Consider the following 27,760-nt stretch of genomic DNA (forward strand, 5'->3'; position numbering starts at 1 on the left):
AATCATATGATCATCTCGATAGATGCGGAAAAAGCATTTGACAAAGTACAGCATCCCTTTATGTTCAAAACTCTAGAAAAACTAGGGATAACAGGAACATACCTCAATATTGTAAAAGCAATCTATGCTAAGCCTCAGGCTAGCATCATTCTGAATGGAGAAAAACTGAAGGCATTCCCTCTAAAATCTGGAACAAGACAGGGATGCCCTCTCTCACCACTTCTGTTCAACATAGTTCTCGAAACACTGGCCAGAGCAATTAGACAGACGAAAGAAATTAAAGGCATCAAAATAGGAAAAGAAGAACTTAAATTATCACTATTTGCAGATGACATGATTCTATACCTAGCAGACCCAAAAGGGTCTACAAAGAAACTATTAGAGCTAATAAATGAATTCAGCAAAGTGGCAGGATATAAAATCAACACACATAAATCAAAGGCATTCCTGTATATCAGCGACAAATCCTCTTAGTTCTTAATGAGGGTTTTGGATCAACATTTCAAATTGATCTGTGAGAAAGTCCAATTAAAAAAAAATCCTTCCCTTGACTGCTTCGTTCATTTTAACATGAACATTTTTGGTGTCATTAACAGTCTCACTCTGAGTAAAAAGTGGAAACCATTTTTGAGGTACATCATTATTACTTCCCTGTAAATTTCAACCCTATTGCATTGTTAAATATTTTCAAGGTTAACTAATGCTCTCCTGCCAGCAGGTGGCTCTGTATCAAAAAGGGAAAAGACAAACGAAAATGAAACTCGTGTCTAAAATGGGACCCAAGTCTCATTCCCTACTACTTACTGTGTTTATATCTTAACCGTTACTGCAGGAAAGCTGTTTAGTATACAGAGAGGAAGAGGATATCTACAAAGGAACAAGTAAGTAAAACATTAAAAATAATTCTTTTAAGGAGATTTCAAATAAGCTTCAGATCTGTAACTAGAAGTTTTTGTTTTGTTTTATTTTAAATTAATATAGCCAAAAATTTAAGAGATGGAAAAAAATGGTAAGAACATTGAAAAGAACTTTTATTTTACAATGATTTTCTATGGCTACAGTGGAAAGATCACTTCTATGTCTAATATATACATTTATTATAAAATATTAAAAAACAGTCCTTTTGACCAACATGGCACTAAAAGTGAAGCAAGCAGTTCTGTGACATTGATGTGGCCAAGGTCAACACTCTGAGCAGGTCTGATAAGGAGGGGAAGGCATTTGGTCAACTCATTCCTGATTATGATGCTTTGATGTTGCCAACAATATTGGAATCATCTAAACACGGTCCAGTTGGTTAATTCTAAATATATGTTATTTCACCATAAAAATATTAATAAAACCAATATCTATGCACACCACCCACCCTGACAAATAGAACACAATCTTTCTTTTATTAAAATGTTTTATTAGTACATTATAAATATTAGCGGGATCCATAGTGAAATATTCAAATATGCACATAAAATTAGCTTCAATTCATTCCCCAGTACTTCACTCCTCCCTTTCCCTATTCCCCTCCCTCTACTCTTTGATCTTTTTTTCTGTTTATTTATATGTATATATATATATATATATATATTTTTTTTTTTCACCAGTACATTAAAATTTTGCATAAAGTGGGATTCATTATGATAATTTATACATGCATATAGCATAATGTGGCTGATTTTATTCCCCAGTTCTTCCTCTTCCCTTCCTTCCCTCCAACCCCCTTAATTCTCTACTTACCTTCTACTGATCTTCATCTAACTCTTGAAGACTGTGTGAACATTTTCCTTTATTCCCAGAGATAATATTGTTCTTATTTCTGTTTATAATTATTTCATTTGTTTTTGTGTCCTTATAGTATTTCTATGTATATCTTTATAAATATAGTTTTGATATATGTGTACATATAGAGAGAGATATATGATCCCTAAATATAGTGCCTCTTTTTTCTTTTTCTTTTTTTCCTTCTTTTTTTTTTTGCACTGCTGGGGATTAAACCCAGGGACACTCTACCACTAAGCTATATTCCTAGCCCTTTTTATTTTTTATTTTAGATAGGGTCTGATTAAGTTGCTGAGGCTGGGCTCAAACTTGGGACCCGCCTACCCTCAACCTCGTGAGTTGTTGGGATTATAGATGTGCACTACCATTCCTAAAAATATTACTTAGTTTTATTGTAAATGATACTGTACTATGTGCATTCTTCTGTGATGCACTTTATCAACTACCTTTATATTTATGAGTGTCATCCCTTTTGAGACATATATTCTAATACATAAATACCATTATGTATTTGAATCATCACATTAGGTAAAGAAATCACACCAACTGAAATGCAGCCAAAGGCAAAGGGACTGTAAAATGGATATTGGAAAAAGAAGTCTACATACAAAATTTGGCCTTTAATCAGTTGCATAAGTGAAGATTTTACTAGTTACCCATATTTCATCTTGCCTTATCATGTACGGTAGAGGTATATGTAACCCATTACATTTTTTCTTTCTTCCTTCCCTCTAATTTTACATAGTGGGTAGTAGTTAACTTTATAAATGAGTCTATATAGTACAAGGTATCAGTCTGAGATTATGAATGAAACTAGTAGAGGAATGAACTCTCACAAACTGCAAAGATTATGAGATTTACTCTCTTGCCAGTAAACAAATTAGGCTCCCCTCCCTGCCCCAGTTTCAAGAATGCAGGATGCAGTTTCAAGGATGCATCTCTGACACCTGGGTCAGAGACGAAAAACAGTTTATTACTCACGCTAGTGTCAATAGCCAGTGAATGGCATTTGAAGTGCCAGTTCCTTGAGAATCAATTCTTCTAGGGCAACTCAAAGAGGGCAAGATGGTTCCTGCACATGGAATGGATTGTGTTATAGGAAAGAAACCCTAAGCTTAGTGAAACCTAAGTTTTCATGTTGAAAAGAACATATGCCTAATCTTTGCCCCAGAAGAGACTCATTGCTGTCTTCCAAGATTGTTCATTATATAAACATTCTTAAGAAGAATGACATCAGAGATTTGAGATACTGCTAAATTCAGACCCCTGCTGTTGGTGTGTGGCAGGCATGTGGGAAAAACTAATAAACATTTAATATCTGATTCTAAATTTTTAAGGAGACAATTATATTGGGTATAGTTTTACTGTTTTTACAAATGAGTTTTTATATAATTTGTGATGTAATAGGGGACTTTTTTGCTTATGCAAAAATATCATGTTTAACATTGGCTTCAGAGGAAGTATTATTAATATATATCTGGATAAAGAATGTGTTCCCAAAACACAGAGTTTGAGGAGAACTTCTGACCACAGATTTTCTAAGATCTTGTCTGACTTCTCTAGTTATTAACCATTACAGAACCCTGGGGGAGATTACTTGATCTACTTGAGATATATATATATATAGCAACTTAAGTCCCCAAAGTCATTACTATTATAGGTATGGAAAGTTCTTACAATCCAAAGTTAAGCATAATACTTTTGCATAAGCAGAAATATCCCATATTATTTCATAAACTTATTTGTAAAAACCATAAAACTAAGCACTAAAACTATAAAATAATGTAACTGTCTCCTTAAAATTTAGAATTGCACACTAAATGCTTATTAATTTTTCCTGCATATACATGCTTCCTTGCTTGATCTCTTCAGTCAAGAAGAATGGATCTACAGAGATAAATTCTTATGCTCAGGGACATGGTTAGGTTTTATCTTCTCTTCTTTCAAGAGAATGATAAAAACTTAAATACAGGCAAACTGAAGATAAAACACATGTTTCTCGTTGCTGGGAGTCAGTCTCAACCCTCATTTTTATTGGCAGTTGTAAGATTTTTGCCGTATGAAAATGTACTGATCCAGCTTTCCTGGAAACAGTGATCCAGCTATAGGATGATAAAATATTGAGACACAAATTGCCAGCATATCCTCTTGAATGATGAATAAACCCATATTTAATTATGTCTAAAAGTCCTATAAAGCTGAACTGCTCTTAGGGGCTAATAAAAATGAGCCACATTTATTCTTAAATGAAGTAGAGCATAATGTTTCCCCCTTCTGTAGAAAAATGTAGTGGTATAAGTAAAATTCTCAAGCACTAACCATCATTTATCAAAAAAAGTTACAAAAACAAAAACAAGCACATGGAAGTCTACTTGGGTGCAAATATCCCGGGATTTTTGAGTTATAGTCTATTCTTCTTTGCTACTTTGCAAACCTGCAGTGTACTCATTGCTGGCAGATGGTAAAGCTCTTTATGTTCTTAAGAGATAACCAGGGAAGGAGATTCTACAGTGCCTCTCAGGAATTGCTCAGTATTTTACAACTCTTGCTGTCAGGAAACACTTTTGCATATTTAACCTAACTCCCACAAGCCAACATTTAGACCCATTTCCTTTGGTTAGTTCTCAGTGGAGATGAAGAACAGCTGGCCGCCATCTGCATAATATTCCTTTATAAATTAGAAGGATGAAGTCATCCCACTGACTTCTGTTCTACCGGATAATGATCACATTCATTTAGCCTGTCTTCATATCACCTATTTTCAAGCCATTAATCATTTTAATTCATGCCTGTAAGTTCTGTTTTTCATATTTCTCGTAAATTATGTACAAGACACTTTAATGTTCATATAAGAGTTAAGAGTAATATCTTTTTCTCTGCTGCATCTATGTTCATAAGATACTGGTATCATATCTATCTTTAAGCAATACTATGTGTATTTCTAGTGTATCATTTATCTATGTTCTCTGTGATTACTATCTTATTCTCAGCTAAGCCACACATCTTAATTATGTGTATTTTCTTCTTCATCTGTACTGGGTCACTTTATGAACATAGATTTCACTTGTAAATTGAGTTAAACTGAGTTCTGTTTTTTCTGACTAGGCCCCAAACCCATTGTTCAGTGACAAATATCTTACTTCTATTTGAAATTACTTATGATTTTAATTTTATGCTCTACATTCCTTTAATATAATCATCAAATAAAAAATTTAAAAAATGAACTAAAGTTAACATTGCAAAATATTTGGCCTCCAAATTTTACTTTGATGACCCATTACCCCTGGGAATATATTTCCATAATAGCATCAGTTAGGCAACTTTAGGGGCAATTCATACATATTCCCTTTGGGGTGTTAATATAAATTATTGCTGTACTGAGTTCACTGCTTATCTCTGCAAACAGGTCAGAAATGGCTCACTCTTAGCTTTCACCATTTGGTGGTTAGTGTATGCTGGCTTGTTCCACAGTAGTTTTTTGTTTGTTTGGTTGGATTTTGTTGTTGTTGTTTTGAGAAAAAGGAAAAAGAAGTTTTATTGATTTGCTAGCAAATGAGAAGGCAATAGACTTATGTCTCAGAGGTTGTTGAAATTCTATCAGGTGTAGCCGAGAGCTTTTAAACAGAGGACACAAAGGCTGATTTCCAGGTATGCATACCAGCAGTCATAATTCATATACAAATGGTAGCCTTAAAAGAGAGCTGTTTCTTAGATCTGCTGGTATCAGCTCCCTAGTCTGGATTTCTTCATTCCTGTGGTCAGTGAGCCAAAGGAAGGACAGATCATTTGGCCTAGGATGGGAAGAATATTAATGGTTTCAGAGGTCTCGATCCACAGAATTGAGAGGGAAGAAGCAGAAGGGGAAGCAGCACACAGGATGATTAGAAAGGAGAGCATACTTAGGAGAGCCATAGCATACTTTTATTTATTTATTTTTAATTTTTGTAGTTGTAGATGGATACAATACCTTTATTTTATTTATTTATCTTTATGTGGTGCTGAGGAGCCAATGCAGGGCCTCCTACGTGCTAGGCAAGCACTCTACCACTGAGTTACAACCCCAGCCCCCACAACATACTTTTTTAAAAATATATTTTTTAAGTTGTAGATTGACACACAATATCTTTATTTATTTTTATGTGGTGCTGAGGATTGAACCCAGTGCCTCATACATGCAAGGCAAGCACTTTACCACTGAGTTGTAGCCCCAGCCCCTCCACAACATACTTTTATAGAACTGTCTCATTGCTTCTTTTGTATTCCACCAAATTGTAGCTGTGATCTGTCTCCTACAAAGTTCTTCCCATTATCTAAGAAAGTGATACGTGCAGGAGACTTGCTTTACTCTTACTAGGAACTGACTGAAAGAAGGTGCTGTCCAGCATGCCAGATTGTACTGTGCTGGGTCTCAATTTCCATTCCAGCAGTGATCATATTCCAGTCAAGATAAATTTTCCTACTTTACCGTTCTGTCATTCTGGTCTGCAACAACTTTAGATGGGTCTCACAGGACTTTTTTTTTTTTCTTCCACAAAGACATGCTGCTTATTATTCTGTTGTTCCTAAAGTGTTTGCCAACTGGTTTTTAAATTATTACATTTAGCTACTTGGAGGGAAGAGAAGATGAACCTTTAAGTCTACAATTTCTAAGGAGTCTGAAAGGAACAGATGTTAAACTCTTAACTTTACAATTTCTAAAGGGCTTTTCTCTTTTGTAAAAAAAAAATTGACTCTTGACAGAATTTACAGTTAATGAAGAAATACTAAATAAGATTGTCATTTAAAAAGCCAAGGCAATAAATAAATTCTTGAGATTGTCTTTTTTTTTTTAAGAGAGAGAGAGAGGGAGAGAGAGAGAGAGAATTTTAATATTTATTTTTTAGTTTTCGGCCCACACAACATCTTTGTTTGTATGTGGTGCTGAGGATCAAACCCCGGCTGCACGCATGCCAGGCGAGCGCGCTACCGCTTGAGCCACATCCCCAGCCCCTAGAGATTGTCTTTTTAAAAACATATATATAACCACATAGTATGAAAATTTCCTTTGTAGTTTTCAATTTCTTCCAAAAGCAGAATGAAAATTCTTGAGCCACATCCCCAGCCCCTTGAGATTGTCTTTTTAAAAACATATATATAACCACATAGTATGAAAATTTCCATTGTAGTTTTCCATTTTCTTCCAAAAGAGAGAATGTCCTGTTTTAAGCTGGTCATGCATTAAGTATTAGTTCCTTGTGGCTCTGAATCAAAAAATGGCCTGCATCTTCTAGTGTTTATTCAGAAAAACATTTCAGAGAATGACTTAAAATAGTTTCTATTTTTTATTTATGTATTTTTATGTGGTGCTGAGGATGGAACTCAGGGCCCCGCACATGCTAGGCAAGTGCTCTACCGCTAAGCCCCAGCCCCAGCCCCTTAAAACTGTTTATAAATTGAATATTATTGAATTAAAAATTGAAACAATGATTTGAAGGTAGAAGTTTTTCATTAAGATATGTCTTGTTTGAACTTACATAGTTCCTTTATGAAATTAGAAATAATTCACATTGGTGATTTTCTAAATTGTTAGCTTATCTTCTAAAATATTTTTCATTCATCATTTGAAAAAGACTTTCCATGCACCTTCTATGGAGAGGTACTATTCTATCTTCTTGAAATATATTAGTAAACAAAATAAACCAAGACCTACTCTTAAGGAGCTTACAGTCTAGTGAGAGGAAACAGAAAAAAAAAAAGCCTAATAGCTAGATTCAGTAATGTTTTAGAAGGTGATATGCACCATGGAAAGAGAAAAAATAGAAGAAAAGTAATGTCAGGAATGCAAAGATGAGGGAAGAAGACTGAGAGCTTTGTAGTACTAAGACTGGAGTGATCCTTAAAGCATGGGAGAAGATGGCCAAGATGGGGAGGAGTACTCCAGATAAAGGGAACAACCATGCAGAGGCTCTGATGAGACCTTGCCTTGCATGTTCAAGAGTACCAATATATTTGGAGCATGATAAAGCACGGAGAAAAAAGTCAGGGAGGTAATGAGAGGTCAGGTCAAAGGGGGTTCTACAGGCAACTGTAAAGACTTTGGTTTTTACTCAGGAAATGAAGGAGAGGGCACTGGTTTTTGTTTTTCTGGTTCTGGGGATTGAACCCAGGGCTTGGTGAATGGTAGACAAGTGCTCTACTACTGAGCTACACCCACAACTTGGGCAGTCGAGGCTTTTGAACAGAGGGATAACATGATCTGAACATTTACTTTGAAAGGATTTTCTGGTTCTTCTAATAAAAATAGATTGTATGGCGTCAGGAGTGAAAGAAAGGAGACCTCTAAGAGGGCTATTGAATAGTTCAAGTGAGAAAGGATGGTATCTCAGTAAAGGCAGGGGACAGCCAGGTGCCCTGGTGCATGCCTGTAAATCCCAGTATCTTAGGAGACTAAGACAGGAGGATTGCAAGTTCAAAGCCAGACTCAGCAAAAGCAAGGCTCTAAGCAACTCAGGAAACCCTGTCTCTTAATAAAATACACAATAGGGCTCGGAATGTGGCTCAGTGGTCCAGTGTCCCTGAATTTAATCCCTGGTATCCTGCTCTGCACCACCCCACCCACCGCAAAAAAAAAAAAAAAAAAAAAAAAAAAAAGGGGCAGGGACAAATGGACTAATTAGAGTTTGTTGTTTTGTTTTGTTTTGATGGTGGGTCACAAGATTTCTACATGCATTTGATTAAAATTAGGGAAAGAAAGAATAACCCTGGGCTTTTGAAATCAAGATTCATATAAGAAAATTTATAATGAGCTTCAAGTTCAGGAGGGTAGACTAGAGTGGACATGAACATTTAAGAGTCATTGGCTTATGGACTTTTGCACATATGCCCAATATGCTATATCCAATTTACGCCCAGGAAGTTGGATGAGATTGTAGAATAAATGACTATGGGGAAAAAAAAGAGGTTCAAGGACTGAGCCATATAAGTCAGTATTTTCAGGTTGGAGTGAAGAGAACTTAAAATAAATAAGTAAATAAAATTAAATAAAAAGGAAATTGAAAGAGAGAGAGAAAACCAAGCATGTAGCCAAGTGGAAAACAGAAATACGGAAAGATAAATCAATTATGTTAAACCCTGCTGACAGATCCAGTAAGATGAAGGCAGAATTGACCACTGGGTTTAGTAACTGGGAAAATGATTAATGAACTTTATAATAAACTTTTCATGGGATGATGGGTGAAAATGTAATTTTGTAACATTTAATGAATTAAAGAGGATGGAAGAAAAGGAATCAGTGAACATAGCACAGCTAATTCTTTTGAGGAAATTTGTTAGAAATGAGAGGGGGAAAAAAGGTACAGTAGTTTTCAGAGGAAGTGAGGTTAAAAGAGATTATTTTTAAAATAGGAAGCAGAGAAGCATGTTTGGGTACTCCTATGGTTTGGATAAGTGTCCCCCAAAGACCCATGTGTTAAAGGCTTTGTCCACAGGGTTGTTCAGTTGAGAAGTGGTGGAATCATTTGGACGTGGGCCTTAGTGGTCCTTGGGGCTTGCTCTTGAAGGGCATTGTGAGACCCTGGCCCCTTTCTCTTCCCTTTTGCTTCCTGGCTGACGGAATGAGTGGTTTTGATTCTTCACACACACCTGTAAATAAATAATAATAATAAAGGGGACACAGAGACAAGGTGCAGAGGCAGGGAAGGTGGCAGAGTGGCTCTAACACTGAGGCTTCTCAGGGCATTGCCATACCAGCTAGACATTGCACATACATTAGCTATATTATTAGATCCTAAGAGAGATTACAGGGTGCCCGTTAGCCCCCGGGAATTTGCTCACCAGGGGAACACTTCCCTGTATATTTCCACAGTCAGAATCCCTACATCTCACCTTTTTTGTTTTTTATGACCTTTTTTTTTAAGAGAGAGAGAGAGAGAATTTTTTAATATTTATTTTTCTTTAGTATTCGGCGGACACAACATCTTTATTTATATGTGGTGCTGAGGATCAAACCCAGGCTGCATGCATACCAGGCGAGCGCGCTACCACTTGAGCCACATTCCCAGCCCCCATGACCTTTTTAAAAAAAAAATATTTTTTAGTTATAGGTGGACACAATATCTTTATTTTACTTCATGTGATTCTGAGGACAGAACCCAGTGCCTTATGCATGCTAGGGCCAGCGCTCTACTTCTGTGCCACAATCCCAGCCCTTTTATGGCCTTTTTGATGAATAATATTTATTTTCTCTTAAATGTTGGCAGGGACAAAAAATAGGGTAAACATTGGCAATAGCAAGCACAACATAATAATCTCAATATTAATAAACATCTGCCTGTGAATAATTGCTTGACCCAGGTAAAGTTGGGTAGCCACAAAGTTAGCCAATCCAATAAGTCTAAACCTCCATCATCTTGTTGGACCTGTTTAATGATGTCTTTAAGGTATTTTATCTCCTTAGAAACAGAATTACTGTTATCATTTAAATTAAAGCAAAACATATTATTAAGCTCCTGACATCCTTTATGATGTAATAATAGGAAATAATTAATTGGGGCCTGATTGTCAAGTATGGCTTGATGATGTTGTTTTTGTTCTTCATTAAGCATATTAATTGCCATGGAGGTATGATTAATATTTTTTTTACCATAGCACAGGTTTTGTAAACCCCGACAAGTAGTCCAAGGATACCCACTAAGGAAAGTATCAAAGCATCAAATTTTGTCTTAGAGAGAAGGCTCACTGAATCATTACAGTTTTTAACAAGGATAATAGACCTTTTATGGATGCATTGTGCAGGATGGTGGCCTATTAAATCCTGTGGGGATGGTAAGAACACAGTTAGCCTGTTAAGACAACAATGGGTACCATGAGACATTTGTGTAGGTGTATAACAATTTTAACCAAGTGAACCCAGATATTTAAATGGGTTTTAGAAGTCAAGAATTCTGACTGTACTGAATTTCCACAGCTGGGGAACAACAGAACAACATTATTGTTAAAACCAAAGCATTTACAGAGTTTTGTGTGAGTTTAGCAATCATAGCAGTAACTAAGTTTTCTGGAGTACATTTTAACCCTATTTGAGCCAACAGCTGTTGAGCCTAGGCTATTAATGATTTTGTATCCCCCCAAGTCTCTGGAAGACTAGTAGCTTGGGATCCTCTTTTAATGTTTCTTCTCTTTCAAGGACAGTGATCATTGTCCTCTTGTTTGGTGGGACTCTCTTCATCCAGGATCAAATGAAACTTGGGGATCAGGTTGTAAAGTCCCTGATGTCCTTTTATAATTGATAGATCTCACACACCAAGCTGGAATCCAAACTGGACCTGTTGGTGTAAGCACAGCAGTCTATCCTTTTCCCCAGGTGATCAGAGGCACAGGATCTTGTCATCCTGGGTCTGGTGGAACCCTATATTTTACATAAATTTTTTGTAATGGCTGTTTAGGAATAAATATCTATCCAAAGCAGATGACTGATTGTGACTAAAAACTTTGTATTGTATGTTGAGTGCATTAATTGTAAATAAAACAACATTTAAGGCATTATTAATATGAGAGAGGCTAGGTCCCCTTTTTTGTTTTTGTTTTAAAAGGAAGTTTTAAAGAGTACAATGCTCATTTAACCAAAGCTTGTCCAGTAGAATTATGAGGAATACCATGATTCAAAATTATATTTCATTGAGTATAAAATTGTGTAAAAGCATGAGATGTATATGCAGGGGCATTATCTGTTTTTAAACAAATAGGCCTGCCCATGGTGGCAAAACAAAGCAATAAATGAGAAATGTAAGCAGATATCTTATTAGACCTATGGGCACTAGCCCAAATGAACCCAGAATGAGTATCAATGGAAACATGAAGAAAGGAGTAAGGATGAAAAGGAGGGAAATGGGTAACATCCATTTGCCAAAGTACATTAGAATGTAGGCCTCATGGATTTATAGATTTTCACAAAGGAGCCTGGAGAGGATACACAGTGAGAACAGCTGTTGACTATAGCATGAGTCTGTCGAGAAGAGATGGAAAACATTTATATTAGTGATCGAGCATTTTGATTAAAAAAAATGGAATTTTACAGCATCTGAAAATAAAGGACAAAGGGATTTCACAGCTTCATCTGTATGAGCGTTACCTTTCATCAAAGGTCCAGGAATCTTGCTTGGTGTGGCTGCATATATGAGTAAGGAAGATAGGAGATGTACAACGCTGTAAGTGTTTGAAGGGCTTAAAAAAAAAGGTTAAAAATTGGAATCCAAACAAGGGCATAACATAGTTCTAAAAATATGAGGAACAAGCTTAGTTATATATTGAGAAACTGCAATAATGTTTAAAGTAGTAGAAAATAGTCTTAGTTAACTCAGCTTGCTGTGGACAGATTTGAGGTAGGGTATAATAGTCCATTTATCATTAATAAGAACAGATATTACTTTTTTTTAAATTTACTTTTATCTGTATACACCTTTAAACCATCTATAAGAGGAATGGTAGAAATTAAGGAAGAAGGATATAATTAAGGAACCTGATATAACAAAGAGAATTGTCCATCATGAGGCATGTGAAAATTAACTGGTGCTAAAATATCTGTTAATACAACTCGATAGTAGAGGAAGAACTATAAGTATTAGAGATATGAAATTTTTTAAATAAGTAAGGCATAAGACATAAATGTCCATTCTTGTTAAGGATAAAATTTTAGTATGACCATCAGTAAAAGTCAGTAAAAGGCAAAATATCATAGCCCAAAAAATGAGGACAATATAATTATTTAACATGCATTCATACATATATATGCATATATATATACACATACATATATATAATTTTTGGTTATAATAGTTACTACTGTTGTAAAAGCATAAGGTGTTTTAACAAAAATTATTAATTACAATGGCACATTAGGTATTGAAAGTTGGTCCATTATTGTTGATAATCCTTTTTAATTTTTTGTAAAGACTGTTTTAAGGAAGGGGTCAAATAAAAGAAGGAGGTAGCATCCTGTTTTTTTAATAGTGGGAAAAATGAGAGATCAGTTTGGCATTAGCTGTAATTTTTAAATTTTTTTATTTAATAAACTATACTTATGAAGTTTAATTTTATTTATGTTAAATTTAATTAATTTATTTCAATTATAACATAAAAACATAAGAAGAACATGATTAATAGCATTAATCATCCTTTTCATTGAAGAAAATTTTAGAAATAATGGATATCCTATTATATTTTAGATAATTTTTGGAAATTAAGACTTTAATGTTTGGTCACCTGGAAAAACCCATAAGCCATAATCTTAACGACATCTATATTTTTATCTGATTACTTGATTTGAATTAAGTTATTTGGATCCATTTTTTAATTTAAATTTTAGTTGATGAGCACTCATTTGTTTAAATGTCAACTTAATATCAAGTATATAATATGTAGGTATAAGATAGGCCTGTACAATTGGAAATGCCAGATGTAGAATCTAACAGCCATGATGGACAATGAAATAAAAGGTTTCATATGGCCAGATATTTATCCTTGATGGTTATCAAATTTATTTCCAACATAACCATGTTTATATCTTTTTAGGAAGTATTAAAAGAAATTTTTTTATTGTATTTGAGAGTTAACTCTGGAGAAATTGGCCTTTGGATAAAGACAGAATATAAAAACCTTTATAGTTAGATAAAACAAGACTGATCAGAAAAATACATCAACTTACAGAGAATACTTAACAACTTAGATTGTCTTAATATTAACTTTTTCATCAGGTCAGAGTGTACTTTTAGCTCAGATAAGAGCCAGTTGGAAGCCTGTGAAATTCTTAAGAAAAAACTTTTTTTTTTTTTTAAAGAAAGCTTGTACATTTAGAATGTTTCTACTTTTGTCTTTCTGTGTTGTAACATTAGGGAGGAACTGGTCAAGAAAGCCAGCTGAACACAGATAAGACAGTCAATGAAGTAGTTTGGATTTAAAAGGGACACTTTTTTTCTTTTGTCTTAATTGGTTTTTCATAAGCCTAGACAAATCTTGTAGGTCTTGTAATTTATATTTTGAATATAAGGCTAGGAAAGTTAGAGATCCAGCAGAAGTTAAAAGGTAAGGAAACTGTTGTAACCATTTTTTCTTTTATAAGATAATTCTTAAAGAATGGTGTTGTAGTTTACATGTTTTTCTGGAGAGTACTTTTTTCTTTTTGTTTTAAATCTTGCAAATCTTGTAGTTTCCACATATGGTTGAATATGAGTAATGATTTGTTGTGGATTGGAAGGGGCAGAGCATGGTAGCTGCAGGGAGGTTTTGGACACTTGTTTAATTTTGTTTTCTTTGCCCCAAACCAGGGTGGCCTCTTGGGGCCATGTATAATAAAGCCATACCATAATAGTATTTATTATCATGACGTGAGTATTTGTGTACGGTAACCCTGTAATTGTCTGTTTATTTAAACAAAGAGTTAATTAAGTCTACTTACAGTAACTGATGAACATGTTCCAATGAGAGTAGAGTCAAATTTTGTATTTTCCCTTTCATTTAAAGGTTTTAACTCATTAAATACAGCAAAGGGTAGTTACCCTTCATATTTTGGTTGGTTAGCCGAATTTATCTTAATAGGACAGACTGGTAAGTTATGATATCCCCCTCCTCCACAGCATGTCCCAAACACTCAATTAACTGGGGTCTAGCTGGGGGAGGGGCAGTGCCACAGCTGGCCGGGGACACAATGGCAGTGAATTACTTAGAGGAGCCAAACATGTAGGAGGCTAGGCTCCAGGACAGCTCCCGGCAGAGGGAAATTGCCAGGGCTGTGCTGCAGGGGAGCAGCAGAAGATTTAAAGGGGCCCCATAGCCAGGCACAGAAGGAGAAGAGCAGGTAGGTTGAAAAATAGGAGCTTTAATCACCGAATCATGGCAAAGATACCAAGCATGTAGCACAGAAATGGGAGCGAATGGTTCCTCATGAAGTAAGTGTCTTACCTACCTCCTTCCAATCTTTTGAATGTAATGAACCGCTTTCTGGTTACCAAGGACAAGATGAATCTATTTCTGTCAGCACGGCAGCAAGGTCAGTGTTGCATAAGGTATGTCCAGCTTGCAAAGTAATAAAGAAAGCTCTGCCTGATGACAATAGTTACTGATTATACTCATCTGATGAAAGATGCATCAAAAGCCTACTCCAGACATAAGTAAACTATTCCTTTCCCATTACCTGTCCCAAAGGGTCTCTATCAAGGCAGCTTTTGTTGTCCCCAACTCTCTGTAGAGTAAGTGGCTGTGTGGGGAGAAAAGTCTTCTCACGCCCCAATGATGGTTGCCAGTTGTAAAGAAATGATAATAATAAAGGGGACACAGAGACAAGGTGCAGAGGCAGGGAAGGTGGCAGAGTGGCTCTAAAACAGAGGCTTCTCAGGGCATTGCCATACCAGCTAGACATTACACATATATTAGCTATATTATTAGATCCTAAGAGAGATTACAGGGCATTCTAAGGGTGGGAAACAGGGTGCCTGTTACCTCTCACCAGGGGAACCCTTCCCTGCACATTTCCATAGTCAGAATCCCTACACACACCTGCTATAATGAGCTGCATCACCACAGGCCCAAAGCAATGGGATCAATTCATCATAGACTAGAATCTCCAAAAAAACTGTGAACCAAAATAAGGCTTTTCTCTTTATAAGTTAGTCATCTCAGGTTTGTTTATTTATTTGTTTGTTTGTTATTGTGATAGAAAGCTGACTAACAGACAGACACTGATAGGAAACAAAACAAAACAAAACAAAACAAAACAGTAAAGGCTGAAAAACTGATGCTATAGAAAGGAGTGGAATAGCCATTCTCAGTTCTTGAGCAGAAAAAGGATGGTACCTATACCCAAGTGCAGGACTTGGTTTTCAATCATAGAAGAATAGTTATGTATGCTATCCAGTGTGAAAACAGAGAATGTTTACATTGAGAAGACTGTGGAGATATCACAGTTATTATAAATGACACATTCTAGTATATGATCCTGGAAGTTAGTGGCTGAAATAGGGTGAGATATGAGATCACTAGAGAATAGGAGTTCAAAACATGAATTACTGGCTGGATGAAAAATGGCGTTGTCACCTTTACTGTTCATTTCTGATGCCCTCTTTGCTTTGCTTTCATTGTACTTCCCCTGAGAAGACATACTTATGTTTTGCCTATAATTAGGGAGGAAAAAAGGATCATTAGACAAAAATAGTTTTACTACTGCTACTCCTACTCTACAATATGTCTAAATTCAGAACATTCCAGCATGAGCCAAAACACCTATTTCTAACACCAAGCACAGAAACATATAGGAGAGGGAAATATATAAAATCCTACTGTGGATTTATGATTCCATTTAATGAGGCTTTGCTGACAGCAATACTTTTGGGCTTTTCCTATGTTTGGCGCTCCCAGATATTTTCACACCCTGGCACAATGTACATATTAAATACAAAATGGCTGAGCTGTTCACCTAACTTTTATACAGTGACCGAAAGGTGGGAAAGGAAAACTGGCTTGACTCCTTGAACATAGTCATATTCTCAGGCAGATCAGTTTCAAAGAAGAGAACATATAAAAGTTGAGAATAAGGAAATTGATTCCTTTAAGACAGTCTGTACTCACATGGAAAAGTCTGTGTGTGTTTCGGTTTGCAGACTACTGAAACAGATATCTGAAAACTTAAAACAATCTATGTGAAAAGAGTATCTTATTATAGTTCAAAATATTCAAGATGAATGTTTACTTCAATTAACACAGAGAGTAAATGAAAGAAAAAAGCAGTTTAGAACTCTCCAAAAAGAAAGGGCCATCTTAAAATTATGGCATTTGCAGATAAATGGATGGAGTTGGAGAATATCATGCTAAGTGAAGTAAGCCAATCCCCAAAACCAAAGTCTGAATGTTTTCTCTGATAAGTGGATGCTGATCCATAAATGGGGGGAGGGAGAGCAAGGGAGGAATGGAGGGACTTTGCATAGGGCAAAGGAGAAGGAGGGAAAAGGAGGGGGCATAGGAGTAGGAAGGATGGTAGAATGAGATGGACATCGTTAGGTACCTGTATGAAGACATGAATGGTGTGATCCTACTTTGTGTACAACCAGAGAAATGAAAAATTGTGCTCCATTTGTGTACTATGAACTGAAATGCATTCTGCTGTCATGTATAATAAATAAATAAATATTAAATTTAAAAATAAAAAAGAAAGGGCCATTCTCTTTTCTAAATGAAAGGACTATATTATCCTTCAGAGAACATTTTCATTTTGTGCCCATTCCTGTATCTTTAAGATATTGTAAGCATTTGACTGCTGAGACAGTAAATCTAGGGACAGCAGTAAATCCATCCACCATAGCAGGATAGACCCAAGGAGATCTATTCAAACTAGAACAGTTGACCCAGATTTTAGTGTTGCAGGAAAACCTGGTAAGCAAAGGGTTCAACAGTCTCTAAACACAGTTCAAGCAAATACCAACAAGGGCGTTAGTGCAAACCAAAGCATCTGGATGTACCAAGGTGGTGGAGCCTGAGACATGGATATAATAATTTGAGCCTGAAGCAAGGTTACTTATAATTTCAATAATGCAGATAACTGCCATTAGGGAAGACTGTCCATGAGTAGAGCAGGTGGCTCTAGTTAACAAACCTAACAACCTATAACTAAAAATTTACATTTGTAGGTACTACTAAGACACAATGATATGTAGAAAGGAAGGATTAACTCCTGTGTATAAATTGGGAACTGCTAGTGGAGACTGTTTGCTTCAATTAAAATAGGATTTCTTAACCACCTAGGACATCTCTATTCTTAGGAGACTAATTCCTTTTCTGATTGTGCTTGGGTAATGAGTATAACACATATCTTAGTTTGTCCCTGGTATTGCAACAAAACATCCTTGGCTGGGTAATTTATAAATAACAGAAATTGATATCTCACAGTTCTGGAAGCTGGAACATGCAAGATCAAGGCATCAGCAGATTTACTATCTGGCGAGGGCTTATCCTCTGCCTTCTAGATAGTACCTTCTCACCATGTCCTCCATGGCAGAAGAGAAGAACAGGTGAGGCAACTCGCTGAGGCCTCTTTGATAAATCCCATTTAGGAGGGTGGATCCCTTATGATTCAACCATTTCCCAAAAGGCCTTGCCTTTTTATACTACCACAATGAGGATTGTTTCACCATGAAGTTTGGAAAGACATATACCTTTAAACCATAGTAAATTTCCACTCAAAAAATAATTGATGGGGAAGAGCTACCATGGGTTCAGCAACAGTTTTACATTTTATTACTTTTTTTTTGTAGCTACACATGACATTACAATGATCTTGGCAATTCATACATTTGAATCAATTGGGGTATAATTTCTCATTTTTCTGATTGTACAGATTGCAGAATCACACTGGTCATAGAGTCACCTATATACATACAGCAATCATAATGTCTATTCTATTCTGCTGCCCTTCCTATCCCCCCTTAAGAGCACTTATAGAATATGAGAATTGTTTGTGTGTGTGTGTGTGTGTGTGTAATATATTTGCAAATCATTCATCTGAATGAAGGTATATGGGATTCTAATGTGTATATACAATCTTTACTTAGCTTTAAAACCCCTTACAGTCACAAACTAGAGACTGTAAGTCACTGTTCTAATCCAGTTCCTTCCCTCCTTCTTGTATTATCTTGATTCAAGAAATCCCTACCCCAGGCTAGGGTTGTGGCTCAGTGGTAGAGGGTTCATCTCATTCACATGTGTGAAGCCCTGGGTTTGATCCTTTATTTTATTTATTTGTATTTATTCCTTTAAGACATTCTGTATTCACATGGAAAAGTCTCTGTGTGTCTCACAGACTTTTTAAAATTTATTTGTAAATGTATTGTTTATTTGTAAATAAATAAAATAAAGGTTATTGTATCCAACTACAACTAAAAAACAAATATTAAAAAAAGAAATCCCTACTCTCCACTGGTCACTTTTGAAGTACGTCATCTATATTTACGATTCTGAAACTGGGACTCCTGAGAGGATTCCAAAGAAAACATCTCTGCATATCCTGAAACATGATAGTGAGCACATGAAGACTTAGAAACTTGGTCATTTTCAGAATTGTGTGGAAAAGCTTTTCTTAGCTTAAACTTTTAATTTCGGAAAGAGTATGAGACTTAGAAAAGCATTATTCTTTGAAATGTTTAAACATCTGTGCATTAGACTATAATCTGTCAAGAGTTCTGAAGAGAATTATAAAGATTTCACTGACACTGAAAACATTTAAAAAGTCAGACTATAATTTGGTTTGAATGGCATGATATGTGAAAATAAGCATTTCTTCAGTTTAAGCTAAAGCCTCATAAAAATGTTTTCCTTTATAAGAGAACAATGATTATAAATAAAATACTGAGGAGAAAAATGATTACCAGCATTTTCTCATCTTAAATCAAATCATCACCAGAGAGCTATAAAAGTTTCTTTTGTGCTTTCCCAAGCATTAGTAAGAATGTTTATGATTGGAAAAATTCATTTCCAAATATTTTTATGCATTTACTTTGCCATATGTTTGAAACCAGTCTTCTAACTATCTCCCTGGATACACTAGCAAGCTTATAACAGTGCTTATTTCCAAAGGAATCTTGGAGAAATACAAGAAAAATATTAGTAAGTCTTTCTTTGTCCCCCATGTTCCTGATCTTTTTCATATTTTCTGTATCAATTTAACTACAGCTTACATTTGTTATAATTTATTTAGTTCATCTACCTTAGAATTTATTGATTCTCAGTTCAGCCATTTCCAACCTGCTATTAAACTAAAATATCAATTTGCTAATGCCAATTATTATATTTTCATTTTTTGAAATTAATTTTGGTAATTTTTACATATTTTCTCAACCAAATTTGATAGTTATTTGTGATCATACTTTAAAGGAATTACTTTACATCTTTACGAATACTAAACCCAAAACATTTAATATTTTTCTTTTGTTATCAGTTCTATTTTAGTTTTTAAGTTGTGAATACAGTTTGTTGATTCTGTTGACTTTCACTCTGATGTCTGGTTTTCATGTGCATTTAGTAACTTTATATTGTAAACTAATTTTCCTTGTAACTTTGTGAGACTTCTTCAGTAAGTGAGTTTAATTTAATTTAAATTAAATTCATGTTATAATACTTTCTTCCAGCTTCCAACATGAACTTAATTTAAATTAAATTTTTTGATATGTGAGCGCGTGTGTATATATCATGTTGTTGTTGTTGTTGTTGTGAGACGTAAAAATAATGTGAATTCAGGCAACAAATACTGGTGAGTGCAAGCTTGTGATCAGGAATTATTATAGAATAGAAGACACAGAGACAAACCCACATAAATACAGTTATCTCATACTAGACAAAAGTGCCAAAAACATTCATTGGAGAAGATAGCCACTTCAACAAATAATGCTGGGAAAACTGGAAACCCATATGTAACAAAATGAAATTAAACCCCTATTTCTCACCCTGCACAAAAATCAACTCAAAGTGGATCAAAGACTTAGGCACTAGAACAGAGACCCTGCACCTAATAAAAGAAAAAGTAGGCCCAAATCTTCACCATGTCAGCTTAGGACCTGACTTCCTCAATAAGACTCCTAAAGCACAAGAAGTATAATCAAGAATCAATAAATTGAATGGAATCAAACTAAAAACTTCTTCTCAGCAAAGGAAACAATCAATAATGTGAACAGAGAGCCTTTGATGTGTGAGAAAATCTTTACCACAGGCACCTCAGATAGAGCATGAAATCTCTAGGATATATAAAGAACTCAAAAAACTTAATGCCAAAAAACCAAATAACCCAATCAATAAATGGGCTAAGGAACTGAATTCACATAAGAGGAATTAAATCAGTCAACAAGTATATGAAAAAATGTTCAACATCACTAGCAATTAGAGAAATGCAAATCAAATTTACTCTAAGATTTTATCACACACCAGTCAGAATGGCAATTATCAAGAATACAAGCAACAATAATTGTTGGTGAGGATGTAGGGAAAATGGTACAACCATTATAAAAAGCAGTAAGTATGGAGATTCCTCAGAAAATTTGAAATGGAACCACCATTTGACCCAGCTGTCCCACTCCTTGGTTTATACCCAAAAGACTTAAAATCAGCATACTAAAGTGACACAGCCACATCAATGTTTATGGCAACTCGAATCACAATAGCTAAACTATGGAACCAACTTAGGTGCGCTTCAACAGATGAATGGATCAAGAAAATGTGGTATATGGAAAGGAATATTACTTAGCCTCAAGGAAGAAAGAAGTTATGGAATTTACCAGTAAACGGATGGAGCTGGAGACTATCAGGTTAAGCAAAATAAGCCAATCCCCCCAAAACCAAAGGCTGAATGTTTTCTGTGATATGCAGATGCTAATTCACAATAAGCTGGGGGTGGGGGGGAGAATAGAGGTACTTTAGACTAGGCAGAGGGGAGTGAAGGGAGGGGAGGGGATGTGGGGATAGGAAGGACAGTAGAATGAATTGAACATTATTTCCTTTTGTGCATATATGACTAAACAATGGTGTGTTCCTATATCATGTACAACCACAAGAATGAGAAGGTATACTCCATTTATGTATGTTGTGTAAAAACGCATTCTACTGTCATGTATAACTAGTTAGAACAAATTTTTTAAAATAAAAATTATTCAAAGAAATTTTTCATTCTTTCCATCTTTCTAGAATGTGGGAATGGTTCTTTTTCTTTTCAATTTCATCTAATAGGATATTAAATGTCCTGTAAGTGTTCTGACTTCACATTTGTGCCTTTGTTCTAAACTTCTATTCTGGTCAGGATTCTAGGTTTGTCTCTTTGCCACCTGGCTGGTCCACTGAAACCCAGTGTTTACTTTCTGCTTTCTTTTTGCTCCTAGCCTCTGAAGAGTTTCTTAATTCCTTCACCAGGGTTAAACAGTAATTTTGTGTGTGTGTGTATGTGTGTGTGTGTGATGCTAGAGATAAATCATGATTGTTAAGCAAGTGCTCTACCACTACCCTACACCTCTAGCCCAGTCATCCTACTAGAAAGAATTTCTCTGAATATCAGACAGACATTATTTACAGGAACAGGTCAAGATTTGGTATTTTAAACAGACCTTAAAATCTTTGCATACTGTACTTCATGTGCCTGTTTATGTGATTGATGAATTATACAATATATTTTTATTTTAAACAATTATAAATGGAAAATCCATGAACAGTTCCCTGCAAAGAAACCATATGCAGAAAGTATTAAATTGCAAATGCAGACAAACAGCTAGGAAATTACAATACCAACTTCTTTTCTGCCCTTCTTTGATTGCTGTTAGGTGGTAAAAAGCAAATGACAATATAATCATGCATGAGAATCGATAGTCTCATAAAATAAATCAAACAATCCAGAAGGTCAATTTAAGACTTGAATTTAAAACATTATTATTAGCAATAAACTCTGTGCTAAGAGATATTTATACTTTTAAGATATTAGATAATTATAGTAATATAAAATTTTATATGGAGGAAATACATATTTTCATGCTTCATTTTTTTAACTATTTAGGCATAGCTGATTTTTTTAAAAAAGTTTGAAGACCACTACTGTAATCAACTGGATTGCTTTTTTGTAGACAATAAAGAGCTAGTGAAGGTTTTCAGATACTGAGTAACATGGTTATATTGCTATTTAGACAGATTAATTTAATTGTGAACTCAGGATGAATCTGAGTCTCCAGTACGATTGGAGGCAGGAAGACCAGCTTCTAATGATCTCATTTAATGTTCATGACAGCTTCCTCAAATATAGCCTGATGGCAATTTCCATCAAACCTGAAAAGTCTAATTGGCAGTTAAATTGGAATTATCATCAGTTATGGTATGCCAATGAATTGGTTTCCTTAACCATACTTTATAAATCATGGTCCAAAACAATTTATGCTTAAAAAAATTAGCTTTACTTCATAGTTATAACCCCAAAGAATTGATCAACTGTTCAAACATAAGCTTAAAAAATGCTTTCCAGCTTGCCTGGACCATAGTACATTCTAATTAACTAAAATTAAGTTCATTTGAAGATCATTATTGTAGCCAGAGTATTGCGGTCCAGAATAAGGGCATGAAACTCCTAGCAGAAAATGTAGAATTTTTCTGTTTGTTTCTTTTTCTTTTCTTTTGTTTGTTTGTTTTGGGTAATAGGGAATGAACCCAGGGGTGATCTACCACTGAGCTACATCAGAGTCTTTTTTATTTTTTTATTTCAAAAAAGGGTCTCACTAAGTTGCTCATGCTGGCCTTAGACTTGCAATCCTCTTCCCTCAGGTTCCTGAGTAGCTGAGATGACAAGCATGTGCCATCATCCCTGAGTTTGGGTTGTTTCTTTATGGTGTATTTCCTATTCGTTCACAAATTTACTATTTGTATTAATGTGTTATGAGGAAATAAAAGATCAGAACAAGATTATCACATTTGTCCTCACAACATTACGGCTAGGTAAATAATAAGTTCAATATTACAATCCTGGACACTTTTCCACATTATTTTATGTTCTTTTCCTCAGAGAAGTCATCAAGAAATGTCAGGTTGTGTTGCTTTGATCACTAACAGTGCTGAAACTCTTGAGTAGGTTGTTAAAGGTCTCTATCTTTTCTCTGGAATAAAAGCTACAACTGATGGAAAAGTTAGAGTTGGAGAGATAAGAGAAAATAAAGATATTAAAAGAAAATGAGTCTAGAATTGATTTTTTTAAAAAGATAAAAGGGGCAGTAAAAGAAGTCTAGTTGATAAACCTGTTTAACATGGTTAGTCATTATGTATTTTGGAAGGTTCAAAATGAACAAAAGCAAACACAACCAAGAAAATCAAGTAGGCATTTTGCTACCTGGCACACACACACACACACACAAAATGTCAATGATTTTCAATCAATTATAGAAATCCAAATGGAAGGTTAAGAAGAATGAAACTATAAGGTTAAACCCTGAGCGACCCAGCAACTCAATTACAAAAGTTAAAGAAAACTTCCAAGGGTCTAATAATGGCCTTTACTTTGGAAATCACTAAGTGATTATCGTATTTAATATGTTAGTTAAATATGGTAACGCAAATACATGATATTTTTTCTCACAATTCCACCCACTAAGATTTATATCTTTTGTGTGTTCTGAGGGTAGATAATCTTTGTTGGGAAACTGAAATGAATGTTTTAATCTTATTTCTTCTAACATATGGGCAAAAACCATATCTCATTTGTGTTTTTCTCTCTAGAGCCTAGCAAAGTGCCTGATATGCAAGAATAAGTGCCTGATTTTTTTTAATGGATTAAAAGAAAGTTATCAGCCAAAATAATTATTTAATAGATATATTTTACTAACCATTTCTTTACAGAAATTAAATATCTTTGTATAGGTCTTTTCTTACTAGAAATATAACCTAAGGGCTCCATTAGACCCAAGAAGCATAAGGACCATACCAAATTCTGGCTATTCAGATGTGTAAAAGGAGGAAGCCTGCTATGCTCACTCAGCTAGAACAGATCCCTGAAATAAATCCTAGATCCTTAAAATAAAGGTCCCTAAAATAATGTTATATCCCTGAAATAAAGTAATCCCATACTAATTTTAAATAATAGCAAAATAACAAAATTCAGCATTAATACACAGCCAATGATGGAAGAGCAACATAAAATTATCTTTCTTATTGCCATGTGTTCTTGTTTTTTTCTATAAGGAGATGGAGGGTCTAAAGTAGATGTGAATGCCTGAATTCCAGGTCAGTCATTCCCTAGCTACTGACCTTGGGCAAGCTACTTATTCTATGCTTTGATTCTCTCATGTGTAAAAAGAGGTTATAATAATACTAACTTCATGGGGTTGTCAGGGTGTAAATGAGAAAATATATTTGGAATATTTAGAAAATTATCTGACATATAGAAGACTGTCAATAAATGTTAGCTACTATTATTATTCCTGAGACAATGGCTTAGATAAACTCCATAATGAGCACATTATTCCTGAAGGAAACTCCTGAGTCAGTTAGCAATTTACCATTCACACAAACTGTTTTTTTTTTTTAAGGGTGAGAATATAACTTCAGAGCACTGTATAATATACCCTTTCCCAAAGACAAGTGACTACCCCATCCTGCTCTTGGTAACATGTGGTCAAAATTATACATTTTATTTTCTCTCCTTCCTGTACCCTTTCATTGTCCCTGACCTTCTCTGTTTACTGTGAACAGACAAGGATGGAATCTGAGTTGATTCCAGAGCTTATTCCAATAGGCTTTCCAGAGCCTATTCCAATAGGAACATTGCAAGGGATCACTAGGTGTATATTGTTAATTACCACATTTCTGGTAATTACCACATTTCTATCTCTCTTCCATATGTTCTCCTGAGCACCAGACACACAGAATCATTTGCTATCTAGACATCCCCACTTGGATGATTGGCAGTGCCCTCTTCCCAGGCTCTTTGTTCTACATTTTTTAATTGGGGTCATGCAACAGACACCTATGGTGTGTGTTTCCATGTCACTGTTTCCTTACTCTTTCTAGAATTAACTCTTCCCTCCATTGTGTTTTCTCTTGTTTCTTTGTACTCTGCCTTTAATTTATAGACCTATCTCCCTACCCCAAAGTCCTATACATTCTCCTAGAATATTCTTTCTAAAATGCAAGTGTAATCATAACACTGTTATAATCCACCAGTATTGTCCTTAAAAATTTGGCTGAAATTCTAATTGTTAGTAGGTCTCTTTTGTTTCCTCTTATCTTTGTCATTCTTAGCCACTCTCCAATTTACCCAAATATCCTGGATAAGGTTGTCTGTCACAACAGGTCATCTATTCTCACGGATTGAAGACTTTAAAATATGCCATTTTCATTGCAAGAAGCATTCTTCTCTCCTTTACCTAGTGAGCTATAAACTTTGGTATCATCTTCTTTGGGAAAGATTTCCTTCCTTCCTTCCTTCCTTCCTTCCTTCCTTCCTTCCTTCCTTCCTTCCTTGCTGGTGATTGAACCCAGGGGTGCTTTACCACTGAGCAACACTCCCAGTCTGTTGTATTTATGATTTTGAGGCAGGGTCTTGCTAAGTTTCTGAGGCTGTTCTTGAACTTGCAATATTTCTGTCTCAGCCTCCTAAATTGCTGGGATTAGAGGCCTTCACCACCATGCTTGGATGAGCAACATTTTCTAGTCTTCCTATCTGGATTCCATTTTCCATTCTGCACTGCCCTCTACTACTATGGTTTGGATTTGGTTTGAGCGTGTCCCTCCAACATTCATGTGCTGGCAGTATAATCCCTAGAATGGCAGTGTTGAGGGGGTGGAGCCTTTAAGAGGTGAGGCCTTGGAGGTAATTAGGCTGTGAAGGTAGCACCCTCGAAAGGGATTAATTCCCCAAGAATGGGTTGCTAAAAGGGAGCCTGGTATCTTCCCAGAATTCCCCTCCCACGTGTTCCACAATTGTGCCATCCAGCCCTTACCAGAGCCAAACACATCCCAATATCATGCTCTTGAATCTCCAGAACTGTTAGCTAAATATATCTTTTTTTCTTTATAAAGTACCAGACTCAAGTGTTTTTTATAGGAATACAAAATAACCATATTCCCAGTTTTATAACTATTTTTTTCACCTCTTTGTACTCACTATTATACTATTATTGTGGAGTCAGTGGAGGTGGCCTCCACTATTAATGTGGAGTCAGTGGAGGTGGCCTCCACTCTCAGCGTTGCAATCAACTCTCAATCACACCCCAGGAAAATTATGAATGATCCAGGGCCTCTGCTTTGCTTTCTTTCTTTTTATCTATTGCAATGTTTGCTTAGGTCATCTTTATGTGGAATCTTAGTAATTTTATAGACAATATTTTAAAAGTATATTTGTGATATTTATTATTCTGTTGCATTTCTACAAACATTGATTTCCATTTCAAAAAGTTGCTTTAGAAATCTTTATTACCTGCTAGTCTTAATTGACCAAGACACCAAGACCCAATGACTCAGAGCAAAGCAACTGAAGCAGGAACATTTTTTGTCTCCTACCAAATAGTTTTCAGTAGTTAAAATAAATCTTATAATGGTCCCCAAACAAAAGAAACCAAAACCAGCAAGGTCATTACAATATATGAGCACAGGCTGCTAACAGAAAAATGCCAAGAGAGGAAGCCGGATCTAGGTAGGAAATTTATCAGGATGAGCCTGAATTATAGTGCACGAACAAAAAACAACACATTTAAAGGTAGACTGCCTGGGTTCAAGCCCAAACTCTTTCAATTATTAGCTGTACAAACGTGGGAATATTCTGAGTCTCAGTTTCCTTACTTTCTAATCAGGAATAGTAATGATAGTAATAGTAATAACAATACACTCATACATTCCCCATAGTGTTGTTGTGAAAAGTAAATATATTAATTCATTTGAAACGCTTAGAACAATGCCAGGTACCATTTGTCAGCTAAGGGTATAGATAAGTGGAAATAAAGGATTGTAACTTAAACCATAAAATGGGGCACTGTAGCCCAAAAGAAGAAGTGAAAGATGATGTACTGGAGAATTGATCTATTTCATCAGAGATCACATAAAAAAAAGTCCAAATGATAATAGAATAGTTATCAATAGTGGCATTCCAGTCTTCTGCTCGTTATATTCATGCCATGAGAGATTCTGGACAGTAGATAAGATTTTTCTTTGGGGGGGAAAAAAGAAAAGAAAAACAGTAACACAAACAAAACCCTTAAGGTAAGCATTACTTACCACAAACTGAAATATTACTTTGCAACAAACCTTTGGAATTTAGTTGGATAGTAGTTATATTATATGCAGGTCAGAATTAAACACACATTTAAATCAATTAAAAAACACCTATAACCAGCTGGAATTATAGTAAATTATTCATAATAAATTTGTTCAAGTAAAATTACAAGAAAATAAAAAAAAATAGTAATCATACTCAGTTTCACTATAGAATAGCTTATCTCTTACCATTAAAAATATAAAGCTTGAA

At 35.2% G+C, this 27,760-nt stretch overlaps 1 protein-coding gene across 3 annotated transcripts in view; it reads left to right on the forward strand.

Moving 5' to 3' along the window:
• Window positions 1–742: 742 nt before the first annotated feature.
• Hpgds (hematopoietic prostaglandin D synthase) overlaps window positions 743–27,760 on the forward strand; it is a 76,723-nt gene continuing 49,705 nt past the window's right edge. For 2 of the 3 annotated variants that reach the window (XM_046458888.2, XM_058583850.1), the window contains exon 1: window positions 757–881. The gene's annotated coding sequence lies outside the window, so the exon portion shown is untranslated. Of the gene's footprint in view, window positions 882–27,760 lie in introns of all 3 variants that reach the window. The other variant, XM_046458887.2, reaches the window with a different exon arrangement.

This window comes from Marmota monax, unplaced genomic scaffold, assembly GCF_021218885.2.
Source record: "Marmota monax isolate L192 unplaced genomic scaffold, Marmota_monax_Labrador192_F-V1.1 WCK01_AAM20220418_F8-fsc00002, whole genome shotgun sequence".
Classification (NCBI taxonomy): Eukaryota; Metazoa; Chordata; class Mammalia; order Rodentia; family Sciuridae; genus Marmota; species Marmota monax.